Source organism: Aotus nancymaae, unplaced genomic scaffold, assembly GCF_030222135.1.
Source record: "Aotus nancymaae isolate 86718 unplaced genomic scaffold, 86718_ANA_hifiasm-v0.15.2.pri h1tg000011l, whole genome shotgun sequence".
NCBI lineage: Eukaryota > Metazoa > Chordata > Mammalia > Primates > Aotidae > Aotus > Aotus nancymaae.
The window spans coordinates 60,323,676-60,342,158 of record NW_026988422.1 but is presented as its reverse complement, the minus strand read 5'-3'; the positions used below and the strand labels follow the sequence as shown (position 1 = coordinate 60,342,158).

At 45.4% G+C, this 18,483-nt stretch overlaps 1 long non-coding RNA gene across 1 annotated transcript in view; it reads left to right on the top strand.

Annotated features, from left to right (window-relative positions):
* Positions 1 to 261: 261 nt before the first annotated feature.
* Positions 262 to 18,483, top strand: part of LOC135274180 (uncharacterized) — a 55,051-nt gene continuing 36,829 nt past the window's right edge. Inside the window, exons 1-2 of the long non-coding RNA XR_010341963.1 lie at positions 262 to 674; positions 15,398 to 15,491. This is a non-coding gene — a long non-coding RNA (uncharacterized LOC135274180). The remainder of the gene's footprint in view (positions 675 to 15,397; positions 15,492 to 18,483) is intronic.

The window sequence follows — 18,483 nt, the reverse complement described above, 5'->3', positions numbered from 1 at the left end:
CAGATGTGGGATTTTATAGGGAGTGAAATAGCTCGATTGGTTGTAGGAGAGCAAGACTGTCACTGGGTAGAATTACAAGCCTTCAGCTAGGACTTGGCTTGCCGTTGGTTAGAATTATTCAGCTGCCATTGGCTAGAAAGGCTCGGCTGCTATTGGCCAGAAAGACTTGGCTGCTATTGGTTAGAAAGGCTCAGCTGCTATTGGCCAGAAAGACTTGGCTGCTATTGGCTAGAAAGAGGCCAGGGTTGCAGCACCTTGTTTGCATACTGGGCTTTTTAAGGGAAGGTCAGGCTGTGCCAGCATGGGAGAAGGGAACATGCCTGAGCCTGTCTGAACTTGCCTGAGCTCGTCCGGGCTTTGGAAAAAAGTAGGGAGGTCTGCGTCTGTGCTCTCGGCGAGGCCAGCGGCCTTACAAAAAGCACTTAGAGAAACTGTATTTGGTAGTATGATTCTTCGAATAAGGTTTGTCTTTGACAGGAGACTTTGGACTGTAAGCTCTCTGAAGTTGAGGACTATTACTGTTTTCCTCCAGCACCTAGTACTGTGCCTGGCACATAAATGGTCTTCAGTGACGATTTGCTGACTGAAAATGAATCAAGAAGTTAAGATATTGAGGGTACTGGCCAGCAGAACTTTAAGCAACGAAAGAGAGACAAACCAGTTCCTGCATTAAGGTGAGAGGAAAGGGGTGAGGGTGCCATGCCCAATATTTGGTAAGACCTTCAAAACACAAGCACACACATATGCATGCCTGCACATACACGTACACACAAACACATGCACATGCACATGCATGTCCACACACACATGCACACACACATGCACCTGCTTCTGTGCAAATTAGGGCGTGGCTTGAGTCCCATGCCTGGGCCAATGGTGTGTGTGGCAACGACAATAGCAGCATGATGGCAAGAAGATTCCTAAAGTGATGTGATTTGGCAGATGCAGCTCAGAGCCAGTGCTGAGCACAAGAATTTGGGATGAATCCATGTTATCGGGACTGTGGGTGGTTTGGTGAAACCAGTTGACAGTTTTAGTAAATAAACCTAGACCATCTTTTTCTGTACTCAAATGTTAAATGTAAGGACAATTGTTTAAATGTCATTCTAGTCTACGGAAAGCTAGAATGCTATCTATTTTGCTAGAATATATCTAGAAACAGGGGAAGAGTGTTGTTATGGTTTGGCTGTGTACCCACCCAAATCTAATCGTAAACTGTAGTTCCCATAATCCCCACATGCCATGGGAGGGACCTGGTGAGAGAGAATTGAATCATGCAGGCAGTTACCCTCATGCTGCTCTCATGTTAGTGAGTTCTTACTAGAGCTGATGGTTTTATAAGGGGCTTTTCCTGCTTTTGCTTGGCACTTTTTTCTCCTGCCATGTGAAGAAGGATGTGTTTGCTTCCCCTTCCACCATCATTGTAAGTTTCCTGAGGCCTCCCCAGCCATCTGAACTGTGAGTCAATTAAACCTCTTTCCTTTATAAATTACCCCATCTCGGGTATGTCTTTATTAGCAGCATGAGAACAGACTAACACAGGGTCAAATTCAAGAATTAAGCTATGCTGCTGGTATTTCAGGGTCACACTACATAAATGATAAGCCTATCAGAACATCACAGAGTTTAAACTGATAATAGTATTTATGGTTTGGAAGGGTTCTAGAAATGAAGAGATGCTTTGCTGCATTTGTAACTTTAAGAAATACAAAAGGTTGGCCAGGCATGCTGGCTCATGCCTATAATCCCAGGACTTTGGGAGGCCAAGGTGGGTGGATCACTTGAAGTCAGGAGTTTGAGACCAGCCTGGCCAACCTGGTGAAATCCTGTCTCTACTAAAAATACAAAAAAATTAGCCAGGCGTCGTGGCATGCACCTGTAATCCCAGCTACTCGAAAGAGTGAGGCAGAAGAATTGCTTGAATTCGGGAGACAGACGTTGCAGTGAGCCAAGATGGTGCTATTGCATTCCAGCCTGGGCAACAAGAGAGAAACTCTGTAAAAAAAATAAATAAATAAAAAAGGCCGGGCACGGTGGCTCAAGCCTGTAATCCCAGCACTTTGGGAGGCCGAGGCGGGTGGATCACGAGGTCAAGAGATCGAGACCATCCTGGTCAACATGGTGAAACCCCGTCTCTACTAATACAAAAAATTAGCTGGGCATGGTGGCGCGTGCCTGTAATCCCAGCTACTCAGGAGGCTGGGATTCCAGCTACGCAGGAGAATTGCCTGAACCCAGGAGGCAGAGGTTGCGGTGAGCCAAGATCGCGCCATTGCACTCCAGCCTGGGTAACAAGAGTGAAACTCCATCTCAAAAAAAAAAAAAAAAAAAAGGAAAGAAAGAAAAAAAGGAAGGAAGGAAGGATACAAAAGTTTTGGGTGTGAATTACATTTCTCTATTATAGACAGTATTAAATCAGACTTTGCAAACAATCCTAGGCAAAACTTAACAAGGTTCAAAAGCATTTCCCAGAAGCTCTTCACAATGTCTGACTTAAATACTTTGTATTTAAAATTATAATATAAAACTGTTGTTTCAATTTTTTTTCATAAAAGCCAAATACTTAAAACTCAGTGTTTTGTTTCAATATCTATTATGTCATTGGAGAGGGTGGGATACGTAACAAATATTCTAAGCTCCTAAGAATGGATGGAAGTATGTCACCTGTCTATGTCTTAGCTGCCCAGGCAGACACTTGATTCTTTAAAGCTGTAAGGGAAGAAAAACTTTACCTCAACCATCTTAGGGTTACTGGCTGGGGCTGATAATTAAGATGGCATAGGCAGATGAACAGAAGAAGGCACAGAGATTTTGACATGTACATGGGAGCCCCCAAAGGAAAATGAAGATCTAAACAACTGGCAAACCTAAGTGCTTATATACTAGAGTGAACAAAGAGAGGCAATTGTGGAAGAGTAACTAAAATATATGTGAGAACTAAAAGAACATCAAGATTATTTTAACAAGTTCCGTATGTACAGATTTCTCTAGGCCTCAACTTCCCATCTCTGATGAGGAGAATATTTATTTTCTCCTGGTAGAGGGAATGCACCTTTTACATGGGAGATTTATATCCTGTTTTTAAGAAGAAAAGTGGGGGCGGTCAGGACAGGCATGGTGGCTCATGCCTGTAATCCCAACACTTTGGGAGGCCTAGGCGGGCAGATCACGAGGTCAGGAGTTTGGGATCAGTCTGGCCAACATAGTGAAACCCCGTCTCTACTAAAAATACAAAAAATTAGCCGGATGTGGTGGTGTGTGCCTGTAATCTCAGCTATTCAGGAGGCTGAGGCGGGAAAATCACTTGAACCTGGGAGGCGGAGGTTGCAGTGAGTCGAGATCACACCATTACACTCCAACCTGGGCCATAGCGCGAAACTCTGTCTCAAAAAAAAAAAAAAAAAGGAAATGGGAGGTGAGTGTACCCCTTTTGCACTTGCTGTTTTTTCAAGTGCCTTTAGGTCAAAATAATCATGCAAAGTGGCATATTTTGGGGATGGCATATTCTGCCACTCTTCAAAGCCATGGACTGTGTGTGTGACTGTGGATCTGTTTTTCATGTTCTCCATCCCCTTCTTATATACCATGTTGTTTTGCAAATAGCTGATGCACAGTGAATTTTGGTAGATTTTTAAAAGCTCTTCACTGTACTCTGTTAGCACAGATAGTCTTAATATTCAGTTGCATTTCCAAACGCTGTTAGTGCAACTATTACAAACACAGTATGCGTTCATTGCAACCAGTGCAAAAAGTACAGAAAAGCATAAAGAAACTAAAAATCCATCATAATTCCACTGTACAGCAATAATCACTGCTGACATTTCACATATAACAGACTCAGAGCTGTTTTTGTCCATGAGTGGATTTATACAGTACACAGTTGCTAACCTGTTTCTTTTCTGATTATAGTCTATAGAATTGCCATCATCAAGTATATATCAATATCATCATCTTTACTGACCTCATAGTATTCCATTTATGTGTGCGCTGTAATTTCTAAATTGCAGAACATTTAAGGTATGTCCACATTTTCTCTGCTCTAAGCTGCAATTCAACAAATATCTCTGAACATACATTCTTGGGAAAAAGTCTCACAAGTGGAATTGCTATTGCTTTCAGTTTAAAATTTGATTATACTCCAAGTTGCTTAATTTTTAAGGATGTTGAACACCTGTACATATGTCTAGTTTCCCCACTTTGAATATAAGCTCCTAGAATAGAAAGAAGAAACCAAATCTTGGAAGTCTCAGTATCCTCTATGAGTGCTAGCACAGACCTGGGTGTGGGAAATGCTTTTAACTGCAAGTCGTAGAACACCTGTGTCAGAGTAGCTTAACTCATAAAGCTGCTCCATTATCTGCCATAGTTAAGAAGCTGGGTGTAGACAGTTCAGGGGTTGGTGCAACAGCTCAGTGAGGTCCTTCTATCCTTTTGCCTTTAGCACACTTCCTGGCCCGTCGGAGCACCAGCACGTTGTCTTCACCTGCCCCCACGCCCCGCAATTCAATCCAGAAACAAGGAGGTGGGCAAAGGAACTCTCCTCTTGCTCCTCTTTTTTTTTTTTTTGAGACAGAGTTTTGCTCTGTTGCCCAGGCAACAGAGTGCCATGGTATGATCTCAGCTCACTGCAGCCTCCGCCTCCCAGGTTCAAGCGATTCTCCTGCCTCAGTTTCCTGAGTAGCTGGGACTACAGGTGCGCACCACTATACCTGGCTAATTTTTTGTATTTTTAGTAGAGACAGGGTTTCGCCATGTTGCCCAGGCTGGTCCTGAACCCCTGAGCTCAGGCAATCCGCCCACCTTGGCCTCCCAAAGTGCTAGGATTACAGGTGTGAGCCACTGCATCTGGCCTTGCCCCTCTATTTTTATCAGAGAGGAAAATATATTCTAAAAACGACCCAGGTTTTTTTTGTTTTTGTTTTTGTATCTCATTGACCGGGCTACTTTTAGCCGTGGAAGAGACTGGGAAGGTATCTTTGGCCTTTTATCCCCTACAATGAGAGGCAAGCTCATGGGAAGGAGTCAGGGAAAGGCCGTTGGGTTGGCCACCAACAAAAATGGGGCCCAGTGATAGGACCAAACGTATTCCCAGAGTTGGCATGTAATCATCTTCCCCCGCTCTTCTTCATCTCTCAGGGAAGAAAACAAGTTCTTATGGTGTCACCATCCATGGGATCTCTGGGGATCGAGTGGCTGTGACCCAGTATCACCAATTCTGCTTCCTTCCTTAGCGTTTTGGTGGGGCTTTCCTGTTCTTGTGGGTGTCCTCCAGGGGAGGCTGGTCCTACAGGGGTTCAGGGCTGTGGGAGGTAGCATCAGGGCCTCTCAGCAACTGAGAGAGATTTGGGCTACACTCATTTTTAAAGCTCTCTATAAATTAAAAATACAAGAGGAGAACCCTAACAGCGTTATAAAGTTTGCAATTTGGCTCACACCTATAATCCAGCACTTTGCGGGGCTGAGGCGGGTGGAACACCTGAGGTCAAGAGTTTGAGGCGGGTGGAACACCTGAGGTCAAGAGTTTGAGACCAGCCTGGCCAACATGGTGAGACCTGGTCTCTACTAAAAATACAAAACTTAGCTGGGTGTGGTGTCGGGCACGTATAATCCCAGCTACTCGGGAGGCTGAGGCAGGAAAATCGCTTGAACCCCAGAGTCAGAGGTTGCAGTGAGTCGAGATCTTGCCACTGCACTCTAGCCTGGGCAACAGAGTGAAAACTCCATCCTAAAATAAATAAATAAATAAAATAAAGTTTGCAATTTATTTTAAGTATTTGCCTCCAGCAGATTCATTTCTTAATACCAAGAAAACACTGCAATAAAATTGGGCACCATGGCCATTAAATTTATGAAAAATACTGACTCAGTGTACTGTAGTTGGTGTGACCCAGGATGGGGACAAGTTCAAAGTTGAAGGTTGAGCAGTCTTCTTTTTTTTTTTTTTTTGAAATGGAGTCTCTCTCTCTATTACCCAGGCTGGAGTGCAGTGGTGTGATCTCCACTCACTGCAGCCTCCGCCTCCTGGGTTCAAGTGATTCTTCTGCCTCAGCCTCCTGAGTAGCTGGGACTATAGGCACTCACCACCATGCTCGGCTAATTTTTGTATTTTTAGTAGAGGTGGGTTTCACCATGTTGGCCATGCGGGTCTCGAACTCCTGACCTGAAATGATCCCTCTACCTCAGCCTCCCCAAGTGCTAGGATTACAGGCGTGAACCACCGTGCCAGGCCATCTTCTTAAAATGCAGGTATTTTGTTTGAAGGTCTTTGCAAATCTAAATTTGAGGTGCTTCATGAATGCAAATGTATTTTGTATTTTTAGTAGAGACAGAGTTTTGCCATGTTGCCCAGGCTGGTCACAGCAAACAGTCCTCCTAAGTTCCCTGTGATAGGCCCCAGGGGAAGAGTTAAGGCCCAGAAGGACCCAGGCCTCAGGTGCCACAATTTCACAATTAGTTACTGATTTCCTTCCTCTCCTCCAGTCTCATTTCCCTTCCCCACCACCCTCCAGTGCTCCTCTCACTTCCTTTTCTCCTCTGCTAAATTCTCCATGCTCTCTTCTGACCTCTTCCTTCCCTCCCCTTCCTCCCTTCCTTCCCTCCTTTGAAAGTTTGGTACACAAAGGCTGTGGAAAAGACTGGAATCTGAGACTTGGCCTGCAGCCAGTAGGGAGCCAGGAGGAACAGCTGCAAGGTCAGGGTCACATCAGCAGCCGGGGGTGGGAAGGGGTAGAGGAGATATTGGGGGGCAGGGGGCAGTGGTGGTGAAGGTGGAAGTGAGGCTGCCTGGGGTGGGGTGTAAAGGAGGAAGTGAGGCTGCCTGGGCTTCCTGGTCCTCCTTGGCAGGCTCACTCCACATGACCCCTTCTGCACCCCTGTTTCTGCTGAAAGGTGCCAGGATACACCACCCCAAAACATACCACTTTGGACTATTTTGAGCTTAAGGCACTTGAAAAATAGCAGATGCAAGACGGGCATTCTAATCTAGTTTCCTGAAAACAGGAGATCCGGACTCATGTGAAAGATGCCCTCTCTTTACCAGGAGAAAAGAAATATTCTTTGAGTTACTCAGAAAACACTCTTTGTTTGCTGGGAAGACTGTGGTTTATTTTAAAAGCAAAAGCAGCGTCTCTCACCCAGTATTACTTTGCTCAGGGCTGCTTTTTCTTAAGGAGCTCCTTAAAACCGAACTCAGGAGGCATCTTCTTCTTTCTCTTACGACCAGAGTGTGTTGGAGGGCAGGCTGCCCCATGCCTAGCATGGCACTCCTGGCGCACTGTTCGGGAGTGGGAGGGAGGAAACCCTGTCTCTTTTTTTCTTCCTGAGACGGAGTCTTGCTCTGTCGTCCAAGCTGGAGTGCAGTGGCATGATCTCAGCTCACTGCAACCTCCGCCTCCTGGGTTCGAATGATTCTCCTGCCTCGGCCTCCTTTGTAGCTAGGATTACAGGTGTGCGTCACCATGCCCGGCTAATTTTTGTATTTTTAGTAGAGACGGGGTTTCACCATGTTGGCCAGGCTGGTCTCAAACTCCTGACCTCGTGATCCACCCGCCTTGGCCTCCCAAAGTGCTAGGTTGACTCTGGCTCCTTGACCCAGTTTTGGGGCAAAATCCCGGAGCCCCCTTGGCTCTGTGCATCTGCCTCTTTGAGTGTCTACAAAACCAGCTCTCCACTGGTTATTTTAGAGTTTCAGGGTCTTCTCTGTTCTTCCCAAATGTTTAGACTTCAGGGATTGGAAACTGGGAGTTCTCATGGACTGTTACCAACTTTCTTTCCTTCCACCACTTTCTTCAGTGAAGGGACACACAGCCCAGGATCTGCTTTAAAGGACCCAGAAGGCAAAAAGGGGGCAAGTGTCTCAAAAATATGACCCCACTTCTGAGTGCTCGTCACCTGAGAAAATACCCGGCACACAGCAAAGGATTGTTTAAAAAAACAAAAAGAAGGCAGCGAGAGAACGAATGAATGCAGGCCACCTGGCTCAGAGCTGCAGGACTTGAATTCAGATCCCAGCCCCCTGGCTGACCTCCCCGCGTGAATTCCACTGACCTAATCCATAAAGGAGGGGACGGATGAGTTCATTGCTGGGATTCCTTCCAGCCCCCGAACTTAAGATTTTGTATCCACACAGGAAAATGAAAGAATATTTATGCTGTCATCCCGCTGAACTGGAGCAGGGAAGAAACCTGCCTGGATGATTCAGGCTCACATACACAATCATCTCCAAATACGCTTCCCTTCTGTCAAATGCCAGCTCCTAAATATCACCAGAGCAACCTGTGGAGAAGGCAAGGCTGAGTTGATTGCTCGCGGTGGTGAGGGAGAGTACCCCCTCTACAAAGCCTCGGTAGCTTTCCAAATCGGAGGGCAACATGATTTTTATTGAAACTTTGAGCCTGGTGCAAGGCGGCTCTTGCCATGCAGAGGTGGCATGCTTGGTTGGGGTGGGTAGGATCGTGATTAGTAGACACAGCAAAGTGAGGATTTCCAGCTGAGGCACTCTAAAGAATCGTGGGGTATAAACTGTCTTTTGATGCTTCCTATTGAAGACCTGTGTGTCCTTCAGGAAGTTCCTGGGATGAACAGTAGAGTTATTTGCAACTTTTATCTTCCTAGGCAAGCATTTTCTGGAATAGTGGAGTTACATTGATGAGGACAGTGGAATCATATAGTCATGTTAATATAGACAGTGAGCTGTGGATGTTTGGATTCTCATCCCAAGCTATTTTGGTTGACTGTCTAAATGGCTGTGATGTTCCCTCCACCAAGAAGGCTGATGCCTATGAATATGTGTACTCCCTTGCCCTCTTGGTCCAGCTGGATTTGGCCCATGGGGGCAGGGAGTAGAGTAAGGCTGGAATATTAATTTCTATTCTCTTTCTGTTGGTGTTACCCAGCAAGCAATGGGCTCACTGCCTGATGCACACACAAGCCAACACCATGGCACCAAAAACCTTTATTGGGAATTGACTAGCAAGACAAGAGGCAAGGCTCAAATCTATGTCCCCTAGCTGGTGGGCTGGGGCGGGTTTTATAGGCAAAGGGTAATGAGGCATGATCTGATTGGATCTTGCAATGAGGTGATGCTGGGAGGCATAATCTGACTGGATGCTGCCATGAGGTGGCACCAGAGTGCAATCTGATTGGATCCTGGATCCTGTCATGTGCTGTCCACCTTTTAAAGCAGTCCTTGCTCCTGGGTTCCAGCATTTAGGTTCTGCTTGTGGTTGCACACTTGGTTCATCTGGGCATGCTCAGGTTATTTGACCTTCAACCTGGGGATCAATGGCAACTGAAAAACAACTGACAACTTTCTTACATAAAAGTCGAAGCAGATTGGTCTGGTGTGATTATACTGGGTTGCCCCGGGTAGGTTGCTTCCCCTCATTTCAGCCCTCAGCTCCCATCACCAGCCTTCTCAATACCCTCTCTCTTGAGTTGGGGTAACTGCTCCCCCACTTGCCCTTTTATGCCTAAGGGAGCCCAGCTCCTAGTATCCCTGTTGCTGTTTCTCTCATTTCTTATTCCCAGTGAGCATGTGTTGCTTTTCTAAAGGCATTTCCTTAACATTATACTTTTAAAGTCAACTGTGTGTGAGTGTAAATGCTATTGGAGATCGGGGATAACTTGAAAAAAATACCCAAATGTTCATTTTTATTGATCAACTTTTTAACTAAGGTAATTTTCTTTTTTATTTCTTTGAGATGGAGTCTTGATCTGTAGCCCAGGCTGGAGTGCAGTGGTGCAATATCAGCTCACTGCGACCGCCGCCTCCTGGGTTCAAGCAATTCTCCTGCCTCAGCCTTCCGAGTAGCTGGGATTACAAGGCTCTACCACCGTGCCTGGCTAATTTTTGTATTTTTAGTAGAGATGGGGTCTCACCATGTTGGTCAGGCTGGTCTCGACTGACCTGGTGTTCTGCCCACCTTGGCCTCTCACAGTCCTGGGATTACAGGCATGAGCCACCACGCCCGGGAATTTTCAAAGAAAGCTAAAATGATGACACTCCTACAAACATAAAGTAGACATGTTAAAATTGTATTTAGTGTGTCATGAATGAAGGCTGGTAAGATGTGACAACCAGTTCAAATGAGAAGTCAAAAGAGGCACAAATTTATATAGAGAAAAGCAATGTTGAAATACATTTACAAATAGAAAGAAGTATATTTACAAATAAAAAGAAACTGGCTTTCCTTTGGAAAATAGGAAGTAAATTGAACCACCTCAGGATAGAATTTATTTGTATGTCTACAAACAGGAATTATTTACATTGGTATCAGTTATCTACAATTTACAGATTTGTAAAATAGCTCAAAGGCAATGAGTGGCCCAGAGCCCCTAAAGCATCGCACTCAGATAACCTGGGAGGGTATGCCCTAAAGGATACATTTTTCCAATGAAGCACACATTTTTTTCCTACATGACATTTATTAAGCAGTTAATACTTTCAGGCAGTGATCCAATCCATTGGAGCTGATCGTCTGCTTGGAGACTTAAGACACAAAAGAGCTGAGCTATCTCCCTCCAGCAGTCTGATTAGTGGAGTGTTTATTATACTTCCTCCCAGTGACATAAAGATATTCCTAATTGAGTTCCATCATCAGGCTTTCCTCTTGAGAAAAACAAAAGTTTCCACTGCTTTAAAAGGTTTGAAAGCCACCAACCTATGTCCAACAGCTTCATTTTCTAGAAGAGAAAATGAAGGCTCAGAGAGGAAAGGTGGCCTGCCCTGGGGCATGCAACTTGTTAACTGGTGTCTGGTCGGAAGATGGCATTTCAGGGCTGAGAAGGTGCTCCTTTTCTGTGGTATTAGGTGACACAAAGAGCTCCTGGAAGGAAGGACTTAGGAAGCAGGCTGTGACAGATGGTTTTCATCTCCTGTGCTCTGGGAAATCGCTACCACCCTCTAATTGGATGTTGGGAGCTTCAAGCAAACTAGCAATCTACGTTATATCATTGTTCAGTATCCCTAATTATACCTTGGGATTTGGCTTAAGTGTAGCTTAGAGGATGTTCATTAATAGTGTCGACAGGGACACTCAGCATTTATAAAATTCTTTACAGTAATTGAAGACCCAGCATTGTTCTAGTGTGTGCTCCCGGCTGAGAGACGACTTAAGCTAAGGAGGGTGGAACTGTCGGACTTGGAGTTGTTTTCCTAACATCCAGGTCTGAATTCAAAGTTCTACAATCCTTGTTCTCACTGGCTCAGGGAAGCTCCTTGATGAATTACATGAGTTCAGCTTATGAATGGGCTTAGTGATCTGTCCTTGGCATTTCATAACCCACTTCAGTTTCCTATCTCTCGGCCACTGGTTGTCAAAAGCCTCGTATTCTTGCAGCCATGGCCAGTTCCAAGAGAAGCTTTGTCTCCACAGACAGATCGTGGTTCCATCTGGGCCTACCAGAAGAGCCTTGTGATTCCAGATGGAAAAATCCCCACCCCTCCCCCTGTTTCCAAAGCAGCCCCCACCCCGATTGTTTTATCTACAGCCAACAGCACGAATCCTCCACAAACAGAGTCTCTCCCGGGGTGGAAAGAGTCGCTAATGGGGGAAACAGCTCATCTTTAAACGCTGTGCCATGTGAATGGAGAAAAATGCACACATCTGGCTGTTTGGACAAAGAGGAGGACTGGGGCCAAGAAGCCAGTGGTGGGGAGTGGGGAGATGTGGGGCTTGCCTCTATCAAAGAAAACATTAAGAAAAAGGCTGTTCTTATTGCAGAGGAAAATTAAAACTTTCCATTGTGACTGGAGCTATTCAACCCTCTGTCTTTGGCTGGGTGCGGTGACTCATGCCTGTAATCCCAGCACTTTGGGAGGCCGAGACAGGCGGATCACCTGAGGCCAGGAGTTTGAGGCCAGCCCGGCCAACATGGTGAAACCCCATCTCTACTAAAAGTACAAAAATTAGCTGGGCATGGTGGTGCACATCTGTAATCCCAGCTGCTCGGGAGGCTGAGGCAAGAGAATCACTTGAACCTGGGAGGTGCAGTGAGCCAAGATCGCACCACTGCACTCCAGCCTGGGTGATAAGAGCGAAACTCCATCTCAAAAAAAACAAAAAACAAAATCCATCTACATTTGTTGTTGTTGTTTTCAAAAGACATCCTTGAGGAACCCCAGGTATTTGGCTGGAATCCTCTGGTGACAGCCAGTTTCCTTCCAGGCAGTTGGAACAGAGCTGCATGTGTGTATATGTGTTTGCGGGGGATACAAGGCATTGAGCTGGTTTTCTTTCAACCATAGCCTCACTCTCTTGCTATTTGAGGAAGACACAGGGAGAAGGATAGGATGGGAGGACATGATTTCTGAATTTTTTGTTTTTTAAGATGGAGTTGCTCTTGTTGCCCAGGCTGGAGTGCAATGGCATGATTGTGGCTCACTGCAACCTCTACATCCCGGTTCAAGCGATTCTCCTGCCTCATCCTTCCGAGTAGCTGGAATTACAGATGTGCACCATCACACCTGGCTAATTTTTGTATTATTAGTAGAGACGGGGTTTCACCATGTTAGCCAGGGTGATTTAGAACTCCTGACCTCAGGTGATCCACCTACCTTGGCCTCTCAAAGTGTTGGGATCACAGGTATGAGCCACCACACCCAGGCTGACGATTTCTTAATTTGAGGAGTGAAATTTCAGCTGCCAAAGAGTACCTGGAGATGTGTGCCCTCCTCCCACAGCCTCCTCCTCTCCCCACAGCCTCCTCTCACCTGGGTCCCCAGCACCACCTCCCCTGGAGGCATCTAGGACCTTGCTCTTACTACTTACTTCCTCCTTGCTCAGTTAAAAGGGAGGCCAGCTTTCTGGTACCCTGTGCCTATGTTGAACTTTATTTGGTGCTCCAAAGGGAGGTAGAAATTGCAAAGGACCCCTCTGCCCTTGCATATTCTGCAGGTTTCCATCCCACGCCTCAAATAAGCCGTGTCCACGTCCGTTCTTTCCCCTAGTCTTGCCTCTATACCACCCCCAGCTCCCCAGCATTTCTTCTCTGAGAACTTTCTCTGTATTTGTGAACATTCTCCCTATGCAATCGCCTGAAGAAAATCACCTCCTTGATTACCCAGGGCATTGCTTTCACCCTGTGCTGCCTACACCGGGAGTCTGAAATAGAACCATAATCACCTTCAGCGTTAAGACGGGGAATTACCTTAAGTGGTTTCAGGAAAGATGTGAGCAGGAGCTACTTAATGGGGTGAAGGTGAGGCTGCCTTGAAGATGAACCTTCCTTTTGGGCAAAGTTTTTCACTTCAAAACCTCAGAAGTGGTGAGGCTAAGAGGGATTTTTATTAACACACCTACGAAGCAAACATAACCCCCCCACCGTGTGTGCGTGTATACTGGGGGGCAGTACAGGAGAGGAGGGGGTGCTGGAGAATCTCCAGGTGAGGGGGATGCAGTCTTATTCCCATCACAAAGACCCCTTGTCAGCCCGCTGGCCAGGCTGACAGCACCGGCCACTTCCCTTTCGACACCAGCTCACCAGCTCTCCTAAGTGGGCCGGTGGCTGTGGCCTTGACTGGGGCAGTGGTGTATTTGCACAGATCTGCCATTTGTCAGAGACTGTTCCCAGAGGCCTTGAGGACAATGACTTTTGTGGGGGTATGCTGAAGGAAGGTAGCTTTTCAGAACTGGGACTTTTTGGCTTGCTAAATGGAAAAGGACAGTGGCCTCTGTCTCTAGCCTACCTGGGGGAGCCCTAGGCACTCACCAATGGTAACTTTAAAATGCTGTCTTAAAGATACACGTTACAAGGCTGGGTGTGATGGCTCATGCCTGTAATCCCAGCACTTTGGGAACTCAGGTGGGGGGATCACTGGAGCCCAGGAGTTTAAGACCAGCCTGGGCAACATGGTGAGACCCCATCTCTACAAAAAATATTAAAAGCAGCCGGGCATGGTGGTACACACCTGTAATCCCAGCTACTCAGGAGGCTGAGGTGGGAAGATCGCTTGAGCCTGGGAGGTTGAAGCTGCAGTGAGCCATGGTTGCACTGCTGCACTCCAGCCTGGGTGACAGAGAGACCCTGCCTCAAAAAAAAAAAAAAAAAAAAAAAAGTAACAAAATAGTGATAGCCACTAGTTTAAAGAAAAACACTACCCATGATTTTAACATCCAAATTCAACATAGTAGCTGTTTAGTGTTTTCACTTTTATATATTAGGCCCCAGTCTCACATTTTACAATCAGTGGTAGTGCCAATGCATGTCTTCTCACTTAACATTATGCCATATAATCATTTTATGATAATACTATAATATAATGCTGCTGAGTTAATGGAGCATATTTATTGTCGTTGAACCTTTCCTCTGGTATTAGACATTCTCTTTTAGTCTCCTTTTTCTTTGCTATTGTAGATAATGCTGAAATTAACATCTTTGGATATACAATTCTCTGCTTCTGAAGAATGAAAGATAAATAACAGGGCTAAGACAGGGGCTGATGAAACTTACAGCAGCAGGTCTCAGATTTTTGGTCCCAGGACCCCTTTATGCTCTTAAAAATGACTGAGAACCTCCAAGTGCTTTTGTTCATGTGAGACATTTTTATATTTGCCTTACTATATTAGAAATTATAGCTGAGAAATTCAAATGTTTATTAATACGTCTAACAATAACTGTAAAAACCCATTACGTGTTAACATAAATTATACATTTTTACCAATAATAATTAGATTTCCTAAAAGACATTTGGAGAGTGGTATTGTTTTATAGTTTTGCAAATCTTTTAAGTGGTCTACAGATTCTCATATCTCCTTCATTCAATCTCTTGTGAGGTTTTTTTTTTTTTGAGATGGAGTCTTGCTCTTGTGGCCCAGGCTGGAGTGCAATAGCGCTATCTCGGCTCACTGCAACCCCCGCCTCCCAGGTTCAAGTGATTCTCCTGCCTCAGCCTCCCAAGTAGCTGGGATTACAGGTGCCCCCCACCATGCCTGGTTAACTTTTTTATTTTTAAAAATGACGGGGTTTCACCATGTTGACCAGGCTGGTCTCGAACTCCTGACCTCAGGTCATCTGTCTACCTCAGCCTCCCAAAGTGCTGGGATTACAGGCATTGAGCCACTGCACTTCAATGACATGCTGTTTTGACTGAAGTCTATGAAGGAAACCTGTCCCTGCATGGATACGTGATTAGAGAAGGGAGAGGGCTCTCTTAGGGCTCTGACCACACTTTGAGAGCCTGTGTCCTGCAACACTCCTCGTGCTCCACAGGGCACTTCTCTTGTATATTTTGCACTTACAGATTTAGATGATAGAGTGAATCCAACATCCCCTATTCTTGAAATCAGGGTCCTGAGCAGCAAGTCCCTTGGCTAAAGTCACCCAGCTGGTTGTAGGGACTCCACTTTAATTTACTTGCTTGCGACCAACTCAGATGCCTCATTTGTCCTTTTTCCAGGCTTTGGCAAGGCTATGAGAGCACAGAGCTGAATAAGGGATCTTGGACTTCAAGATATTCATTCGCCCCAGGACTTACCAAGCTCACAAACAAGGTAAGACAGAAACAAGGTAAACATCCCACCATGTTTATGGAAGAGCTCATCTTTCTCTGTCAGTATTACGTGCATGAAGAAAGGTGTAAAAAATCATAATTGCGCTGTACGCACTTTTCAGAAATGGAACACACCTGTATTATCTCTCTGTCTCTCTCTCTCTCTCTTTTTTTTTTTTTTTTTGAGACAAAGTCTCACTCTGTTGCCTGGGCTGGGATGCAGTGGTGCAATCTCGGCTCACTGCAACCTCCACCGACTGAGTTTAAGTGACTCTCCTGCCTCAGCTCCCAGGCACCTGCCACTATGCCCAGCTAATTTTTTGTATTTTTTTTTTTTTTTTAGTAGAGACAGGGTTTCACCATGTTGGTCAGGCTGGTCTTGAACTCCTGACCTCGTGATCTGCCCGCCTTGGCCTCCCAAAGTGGTGGGATTACAGGCATGAGCCACTGCACCTGGCCCTTATTATATCTCTTTTTGAGGAGATTTTTGGGTGGCTTTTGTTTAGAGGCAGAAGGGAATAATAGAAAACCTGGGGTTTACTTTTTGGACTCTCTCTCTTTCTTCTGTAAATGTAAGGTTTGGCAAAAAAAAAAAAAATCACTAAGTTTTTGTCCACCTTTAACATTCTATGAGTTTTAATGTGTTTGGATACTTTGGAAGATCGGGTTGTTAGAGTGCTGGTCAGGATCATTTCTGTATTAAGTAAAATTGGGCAAGCTAGCGAATAAAGCAGAAAGCCTGCCATCTAGTGGCAAATGTGTATATTGCTCTTTTGCTCAACCTCTTGGACTGAGTTTTCAAAACCAGAGTCCTTTTCTCCTGGCTCCCCGCTTCCTTAATTATAGGGGATTTAATTGCGACATAGTTAGACAATACTTAATTGTCTTAGATACATTATAATGAGTGAAGGGAATATACTTGCGATTTGGCTGAACACTGGAGAGGGGAGGTCCTTTGCATTCATAGTTAATTGCTCCAAAAGATGCCTGCGATGCCTTCATTGGCACTTTGGGCTAAAATTATAAGTATCCATTAGATACTGTGTCTGCTTCCAGACTTCAGGCTAAAGGGAGGGGGACACCAGCTGGAGGTTTTTTTTTTTTTTTTTTTTTTTTTTTGCCCCAACAGCTTATTTATTTATTTAGAGACAGAGTCTCGCTCTGTCGCTCAGGCTGAAGTGTAATGGCGTGATCTCGGCAAACTGCAACCTCCGCCTCTCTGGTTCAGGTGATTCTCCCTGCCTCAGCCTCGTGAGTAGCTGGGATTACTCCCAGGTGTCTCCCACCACGCCTGGCTAATTTTTGTATTTTTGGTAGAGATGGGGTTTTGCCATGTTGGCCAGGCTAGTCTCAAACTCCTGACCTCGGGTGATCCACCCCCTCAGCCTCCCAAAGTGCTGGGATTACGGGCATGAGCCACTGAGCCAAGGGGGATTGGTGGAGCTCTCCCTGCATCTCATTGGTTCTTGAGTGTTTACTAGTGAGATGGGATGTAATAAATTATAGAACCCTGGGCAGAGGCTCTGGACATGGAGTGGGGCAGGGAGGGGAAGTGACATTGCGGGCTGGGCTTCCATGGAGGAAGTGGCAGGGTGGGCTGGGTGCGGTGGCTCACCCCTGTGATCCCAGCACTTTGGGAGGCCAAGACGGGCAGATCACTTGAGGTTAGAAGTTCAAGACCAGCCTGACCAATATGGTAAAACCTCATCTCTACTAAAAATACAAAAATTAGCCAGGCATGGTGGCATGCGCCTATAATCCCAGCTGCTTGGGAGGCTGAGGCAGGAGGATCACTTGAACCCAGGAGGCAGAGGCTGCAGTGAGCCAAGATCGTGCCACTGCACTCCAGCCTGGCAACAGAGCAAGACTTGGTCTCAAAAAAATAAATAAGATAAAGTAAAATAGAATAATTATCAAACATTTCCCAGTGGCCAGGTCCTGTGCTGGGTGCTGGGGCTAAGGGCGGAAGGAACACAGTCTCTACCCTGGTGGAATTTACAGTCTAGAGATGAAGACATTAAACAAATAATTATACAGCCATGCACCGCATAGCAATGTTTTGGCCAGCCACAGCCTCCAGATACAACAGTGGTTCCACAAGGTTGTAATGGAGCTGAATTACATAGCTTAGTGAGGTCATAGCTGTGGCAATGTCCTAGCTCAATGCATTACTCACAGGTTTGTGGTGATGCTGATGTAAACGAACCCACTGAGCTCTCAGGCTTATAAACATCTAGCACATACAATGACACAGAGTACATAATACTTAATAACAAATGACTATATTGCTCCTTTATGTATTTGCTATACTGTACTTTTCCCTGTCATTTTAGAGTGTATTTCTTCTACTTACAAAATAAAAAAGTCAACTGTAAAACAGCCTCAGGCAGATCCTTCAGGAGGTATTCCAGAAATCACTGTTATCATAGGAGATGACAGCTCCATGCATGTTATTGTCCCTGAAGACCTTCCAGTGTGACAAAATGTGGAGGTGGAAGACAGTGATACTGATGACCCTGACCCTAACGTGTGTAATGTATGTGTTCGTGTCTTCATTCTAAGAAAATGTTTTGTACGGATGTAGTACAATGTGTTTGAGTTTTAAGCTAAGTATTATTTCAAGAGTCAAAAAGTTACAAAGTAAACAAATGTTTATAAGGTTGAAAAAAAGTTACAGTAAGCTGAGGTTAATTTATTATTATTATTTTTTGAGACAGAGTTTAGCCCTTTTGCCCAGGCTAGAGTGAAATAGCATGATCTTGGCTTAATCTCTACCCCATGGGTTCAAGCGATTCTGCCTCAGCCTCCCAAGTAGCTGGGATTACAGGTGCCCACCACCACACCTGGCAAATTTTTGCATTTTTAGTAGAGATGGGGTTTTGCTATGTTGACCAGGCTGGTCTCGAACTCCTGATCTCAGGTGATCTGCCCACCTCAGCCTCCCAAGTGCTGGGATTACAGGCATGAGTCCCCCATGTTCAAGGCCCCTGAAC